This window comes from Halichoerus grypus, chromosome 5 (assembly GCF_964656455.1).
Source record: "Halichoerus grypus chromosome 5, mHalGry1.hap1.1, whole genome shotgun sequence".
In the NCBI taxonomy this organism is placed as follows: Eukaryota; Metazoa; Chordata; class Mammalia; order Carnivora; family Phocidae; genus Halichoerus; species Halichoerus grypus.
In genome coordinates this window covers 104,715,586-104,723,301 of record NC_135716.1, presented here as the reverse complement: position 1 = coordinate 104,723,301, position 7,716 = coordinate 104,715,586, and positions in this window count along the sequence as shown.

The following is a 7,716-nucleotide window of genomic DNA, read 5'->3' as shown; positions in this document are numbered from 1 at the left end:
CATGTAATATGTTGAGATTCTTCTGACTACTGTTGACCCTAAAAGTAAAACAGCCAGGGGCGCCTGGCTGGCTCATTTGGTTGAGCGTCCAACTCTTGGTTTTGGTTCAGGTGGTGATCTTGCAGTCGCAGGATTGAGCCCCAAACCTGGCTCCACACTTGGGGCGGAGTCTGCTTCAGATTCTCTCTCCCTCTCCCTCCCCCTCTGTCCCTTCCCCTGCTCACGTGTACACCCTCTCTCTCTCTCTCTAAAATAAACAAAATCTTAAAAAAAAAAAAAAGTAAAACAGCTGGTTATTTTAGCAGCAAAATGGGATTATTTGGGAATAACAGAGGAATTGCAGTTCAGGACCTGCATCCTGTGGCAAACCATAGGCAAGTCTGGAGATCAAAGGGATAGAGACTTTAATAGAGAAAATTTTGGTGAACATTGGAAGGTTGCTGCTTTGAATGACAGTCCACTGAAGGAAAGCAAGAGTTCAGGGTGGTGACAGTTTCTCATTAGCTGAGTTGTGTTTTTTTTTCTCTTCTCTTCTCTTCTCTTTTCTCCCTTCCTATCCCCCCACCTGAAATGTAACCTCTTTAAAGGGATTTTTGTTTTGTTTTGTTTTGTCTGTTGTTCACTGTTCTACTTCCATCATCAAGAACAATGCCTGGTACAAGGAAGATGCTCAATATATATTTGTTCAATTAATGGATCAGTTAAAATGTGAATTTTCAGCCTCTGGAGATGCTTAGAATGCTCACCTTTTATCTTTTTCAACTTTTTCCTATTTTTAAGGCCGTGTGCCAAAGCATCACCTGGAATGCTTGCTTAAAAAATGCAGATTTCTAGTACTTATCCCCAGATATAATTATGCTAATAATCCCAGATCACATGTTTAAAAACTGTAAGGTCTGTGTCATTTCAGACTCTTACGTAGTTAGTTACAGACAATAAAACTCAAATGGACCCAAAAGAAGAATTTAGTGGCTCACAAAATAAAAAATATTATGTGTAGCTTCTTCCATCGTGGTTGATCTAGTGATGTCACCAAGTCCTGTTTCTATTCCTCTCTGCTCTGCCTTTCATGGCTGCCTTTATTCTTGAGTTCTGCTTGGTGGCAAAAAGGTGGCTACAGTTCCAGATGTTAACTTTTCTCCCCACATCATTCATCATTCAGCTTTTTTGGAAGCTGCTCTGACACAGAATTTGGGATTCACTCTTTCTCTTTGGCCCTGTTCTGCGAAAGGGAGGTATAAACAAGACAACCTCCAAAGGCCTAAGGAGCCTAAGAAGGAAGAAAGGGGCCCGACAAGTCTGGCTTGATAAATGGTTTATTAAGGGGACTTACGGACAGAAGCATGTCTTGGGTTATTGCAAGATGAGTAGATCTCCACCACCTTGCTCTGGAGACCAGCTTTTATACCCGAGAGCCTGGGTTTTATGAGCTAGGAGACCACTTGGAAGGAAATGTTTGAATCATAGTCCTATCTCCAGAGCAGATCAAGGATGTTATGCCTCAAGGGTATACTTAAGGGTGTGGTTAAACAAGAAGAAAGAATGTGGAGCGGTGCTTTGCTCAAGAAGGCTTCAGGTCACAGAATGATCAATGATCATCATGGCAGATTTGTCCAAAATGGTGTTGGATGGTTCACACAGGCCCAGACCACATTCCTTCTTCATTCCCAGCTTAGTCATTGTGACCATTATGGAGGATAGGATATGCTGAATGGCTGAATGGATAAGCCAGCCAGAACCCACGTCTAGAGCTGAGGGGGAAGGCTGAGATTAATGCTGCCACAACCACATATTTGGCAGTGGTTGAGAAGCAAATGTTTCAAAAGCAAATTAGGGTGCTGTTGGAGGAAGAAGGGAAAAGGAAGACAGTCAACATAAGACTAGCTTCATGAAGTCTTTCTCTTCAGATAATTGACCTTCTCTGTTCCCAGGACTGGTCCTGATAAAACACAATGGTGCGTGGGTTGGTTTCTAGTCTCTATTTGGCAATATTTCCTCCATTCCTCTCTGTATTTCTTTCTTTTTTTTTTAAGATTTTATTTATTTATTTGTCATAGAGAGAGTGAGAGAGGACAAGCAGGGGGAGGGGCAGAGGGAGAGGGAGAAGCAGGCTCCCCACTGAGCAGGGAGCCCGACATGGGGCTCGATCCCAGGACCCTGGGATGGTGACCTGAGCCGAAGGCAGACGCTTAACTGACTGAGCCACTCAGGCGCTCCCCTTTCTGTATTTCAAATATTCACCACTCTCCACAAAACCCCTACCTAGTCCCACTCCCCTCCTAGGTGATCCTAACTTCTAATTCATAAAGAAAATAGAGGTAAGGAGAGGCAAGTGTACCATTTCCACCCTTGCCTATCCAATTCATAAACTTAAATACATTTGCTCTCATTCATACCGCCTCCCCTATAATCTTAGAGTTGGGGTTGGCAACCTACAGTCTGGGGGCCTGCAATATGATTTGTAAATAAAATTGTATTGGAAGACAGCTATGCCCGTTTGTTTATGTATTGTCTATGGCTCCTTTTGCAATCCAAAGGGGAGATGAGTAGTTGCAACAGAGACGTTGTGACTTAAAAAGCCTAAAATATTTATTATCTGGCTTTTTAAAAAGTTTGCTGTTCCCTGTCTTAGAAGATGGGATGATCCTCACATGATCAAGCCTAACCTTTCTCATTCTTAATCCAGTCCTCTTCCATTTCTTCAGATTACTTAGGCTTTCCATCTGGCCTTGGCCTTTCCAACTCCACTGTCCTCTTTCCCTCTAATCCATCAGTGTGCTCAAAGATACCAGCCTTAAAACAATAAAACAAAACAAAACAAAACATTCCCTTTGTCCTTCAACACTCTCACGTGCTTGCCTTATCTCTCACCTTCCTTCTGACCCAAGCTTCTTAAAAGTGTTGCTTTCCTGATCTGTCTCATACTCCTCACCTTCTAGTCACTTCTCAAACCACTTAGTCTTACTTCTGTCCTCACCAGTTGTTGTTAGTTAATTAAACTAATCAGTCGATTTAATTAATTACACAGTTAGTGAATTAACTAAAATATTTGTTGGGGTACCACCATGTGCCAGGTTCTGTATTAGACTCTGGGACACAATGGTGAACCAAATTGGCAGAAGTTCTTGCCACGTGACATTTATAATCTAGAGGGGGAGGCAGACATGGAACAAAATAAGTAAAATATCCAGTACGTTAGAAAGTCGTAAGTGCTATGGAGACAAATCAGTAAGGGAAGGGAGACAGGGAATGCTGGTAGGGGATGAGAGGTTCAGATTTTAAAAGCGGTCATGAAAGGATTCTCTGAGAACATGACATTTGAGTAAAGACCAAAGGGAGATGAGAGAGAGTCCCTGGCAGAGGGAACAGGAAAGGCAAGAGCCCTGAAGTGGGAATATGTCTGGGATGTTCAAGAAACTGCAAGGACCAGTGTGGCCGGAGTGAATAGGAACAAGGGGCAAAATGATAGAAGGTGGAGTTGGAGGGGGTAATGAGAGGCTGTGTCCTGTCCCTTAGAGCCTTTTTCATGCCATTTTAAGGGTTTTGGCTTTTACTCTGAATGATTTGGGACAGTATTAGAGGGTTTTGAGCCAAGAAGTGGTAGGATCTGACTTAGCATTTTATTTTATTATTTTTATTTAGTTATTTATTTTTTGAGAGGGAGTGTGTGTAGGGGGGCAGGGGGTTGTGTGGGGGGACAGAAGGAGAGGGAGAGAGAGAATATTAAGCAGGTTCCACGCAGAGCATGGAGCCCCACGTGGGGCTTGATCTCAAGACCCTGAAGTGATGACCTGAGCTGAAGTCAAGAGTCGGATGTTTGACTGACTGAGCCACCCAGGCGCCCCTAACTTAGCAATTTGATCCTTTGGCTGCTCTGTTAAGACTAGGCCATAGTTGACAAGGGCAGAATGAGGGAAACCAGTTAGGAGATTGTTGCAGTTATTCCCAGATGATGGTGGTTTGCCTGTGGTTTGGTAGTGAAGAACTGTTCCAGTTCTGAGTATATTTTGAAGGTAGAGGTGCTGCAGGTTAGATGTGGTACATCATATAAAGAGGGGAGTCAAGGATAAATCCCAAGTTTTTGGCCTGAGCCACTGAAAAAGGTAGAATTGGCCGAGATGAGAAAGTTTGTATTTGGAGCAAGTTTTAGGGGAAAGATGAGGAGTTTGTTTGGCGGCACATTGCTTGAGGTGCCTTTGAAGCATTCAAGTGAAAATGTCTAGTGTGCAGTTGGATATATAAGTTGGGGGATCAGTGGAGAGGTCAGCGTTAGAGATAAGCATGTGGAGGTCAGCATACAGATCAGAGTTAAAGCCACACGACAAGATGAGATCATAGCAAGAGTGGCTAAGATAGAGAAGTGTATAGACTTGGGAGACTTCGGTTTTAAGAGGTTGAGAAAATGAGGAGGAACAGAGTCTAAAGAAGCAGTAGTCGATGAGACAGAAGGGACACCAGGAATATGGTGTCATGGAAACCAAGTGAGGAAAGTGATTCAAGGAGAAGGAAGCAAACAATGGGGTTCAATGTTGCTAATAGGTTAAGAAGTGACCATTGAATTTAGCATTATGTGGGTCATTGGTGATCTTGACAAGAGCAGTTTTAGTGAAATGGTGGGTACAGAAGCCTGACTGGAGTGTGTTCAAGACAGAATGAGAGGAGAATGGGAGACAGAGAAGACAGAAAAATTCTGAGGAGATTTGCCATGAAAGGCAGTAGTGACATCACCTCTAATGGGCAAATCCAAAGACACATGTCACTTCTAATTTTGTTTATCTGTTATTGTTGACACTATGTGCTCACACCTCCCCTGGCTGTGAGAGAAGTAACCTCCCCAGGAGGATCCTGCAAACAATGGCTGGTAGGAGGTGGTAGATAAATATCAGAGTTCTTTTGCCCTTTGGGTGAATTAGGAGGCAGGTGGCTTTACACCATGACCCAGTGCACCCAGGGGAATCAGCTCTAGTTGCCTACAATGAATGGTAGCTGGGTCTGAAGACACACCCTCTACTGGTTGCCTTCCCTCCCTTGCCCCATTTCCCCACTCTTCAGTTGGCATCCTCTGCTCCTCCCAAATAGATGACTTGCACTTGAATCCTTTTTCAGAATCTGCTTCTTGGGGAACCTAAACTAAGACACTGTATAGTCAGACATAATCTAAAACTTAATAAAGTTTCAATGGACCCATGTTATGCAATAAATACTGACTTTCAGCTTATAGTTCACATATTTGCAGTTAAAAGCCCCTTTCTTTCTTTCTTTCTTTCTTTCTTTCTTTCTTTCTTTCTTTCTTTCTTTCTTTCTTTCTTTCTTTCTTTCTTTCTTTTCTTTCATAGAAAGAGACACAGCGAGAGAGGGAACACAGCAGGGGGAGTGGGAGAGGGAGAAGCAGGCTTCCCGCGGAACAGGGAGCCCGATGCGGGGCTCGATCCCAGGACCGTGGGATCATGACCTGAGCTGAAGGCAGACGCCTAATGACTGAGCCACCCAGGCGCCCCAAAGCCCCTTCTTAACAAATAGTTTTGGGCAATTATAAAATAGAAAGATTGAGAAAGCTTCCTTTCCCAAATAATCCCTAGGCCTTTCTTTTTCTACCTGTGAAAATAAATATATATTTTGTCTTCTTCCCATTTCTTTTTTTAAAAAATATTTTATTTATTTATTGAGAGAGAGAGAGGGAAAGCGTGCATGAGTGGGGGGAAGGACAGTGGGAGAGGGAGAGACAGAATCTCAAGCAGACTCCACGCTGAGCGCAGAGCCTGACGTGGGGCTCAATCTCACAACCCTGAGATCACGACCTGAGCCGAAATCAAGATCAAGAGTCGGTCTCTCTCTTTTTTTTTTTTTTTTAAAGATTTTATTTATTTATTTGACAGAGCCCGATGCAGGGCTTGATCCCAGGACCCTGGGATCATGACCTGAGCTGAAGGCGGACACTTAACGACTGAGCCATCCAGGCCATCCCAAGAGTCGGTCGCTTAACCGACTGAAGCACCAGGCGTCCCAGTCTTCTTCCCATTTCTGACACAGAGCTTCTAAGACTTTGGAATTTCCTGAAGGATAGGGGTGAGAGGAGCATCTTTGCTTATTCATAACAAGTCATACCTGAGTTTATGCTATGAGGTGGTTCCTGGTGGGCTCCTAGATCGCTTCAGGATGGGACTGATTACCAGAGGGACCGACCATGTGATTAGAGGGGTTGGAACTTTCAGCCTCACCTCTAGACCTCAGGGGGAGGGGAGAGAGGCTGGAGATTGAGGTCAGTCACTAATGGCCAATGATTAAAGATGGGAATCCAAGCGCTTTTGAGTTGGTGAACACAGGGAGGTTCTGACAGGGTGACACGCCCAGAAAGGGCATGGAAGCTCTGAGCCCCTCCCCCATACTTGGCCTTATGCACCATTTGGCGGTTCCCGATTTGTATCCATTATAATAAACTGGTAATAGGAAGTACAATGTTTTCCTGAGGCCTGTCAGCTTTTCTAGCAAATTATTGAACCTGAGGAGGGGGTTGTGGGGACCCCTGATTTATAGCCCGTTGGTCAGTGCAGGTGACAGTCTTGAACGAGTGCCTGGCATCTGAAGCAGAGCAGTCTCATGGAGCTGAGCCCTTCACCTGTGGGGTCAGTGCCAACTCCAGGTAGATAGTGGCGAATTGAAGCTGGTGTCTGCGGAGAATTGGACAATTGCTTGGTTTGGAAAGCACCCACATATTTGGTGTGAGAAGTGTTGTGGGTAGAAACAGGAGAGAACTACCAAAAACGAAATTCTTTTAAAAGGGTATGTTTCCTGCATTTTAAAGGCATTAGCACACTATGAGCATTGCCTGCTACGGGGACGAGAGCAAAGATCTGATTTCATGCCAGGGATATTCATTTTGTATCTGTGGTTTTTAATCATGTAAAATCTAGGAAATTATTAATTAGATAGTAATACTCAGTGCTCTTAAGAGATTTTCCTTTTGGAACACTTTAGGAGGTTATTCAACCTAGAATCTGAAGTAGATTATTTTACAGTCAAAGTGGTTAGGGACAACCAACATGCCATATAAGAAGTCAAGTAATCAAATCATTTATGTTAATTTATTATTTCTGAAATTTTTTTAAAAAAGCTTTTCAGAAATCAAATTCTTACAAATCCTGTTACTTTGTTAGTTAATTAAAATATTTTAATCAAGTGTAATTCTGGTATATTCTATATTTTACATTTGCTTAGGGTCTTTGTACTAAAAAAAACAGTATAGAAGAAATATACATTGTCTTATCCACATTTATCTGCAATATTTGCAAATTAAATTTCAGGAATCTCAGACAACTCTTCCCTTTATGCACCTAATTATGTTCTGTAAAAAATGGGCAAGTTCTACTTTGTCTTTTTAATAGTGAGAGCAAAAAAAGAAAGAAAGAATGGAAGATCCTATTAAGTGAACCTAAGTCTATATTCTTGCTATAATTCTGCTTCTTTGAGGATTAATGGAGTAAGCTCCAATCCGTTTACAATTAGTTTAAATACTTCACAGACTATTGCTGGCAATTTTAAAATCTCTACCTGACTAGGCTTTGCCTACTTAATATATTTCATTTTGGGACCCCATTACCCTCTGGATAAAGTCAAAATTTTTAACCTTTCATACCAAGATTCTTTTCCCTTTCCTCCCACTTCATTCTCTATGCTGGAGCCAAATGGAAGTTTGAACCCGCCTTTTCTCTATTGCAT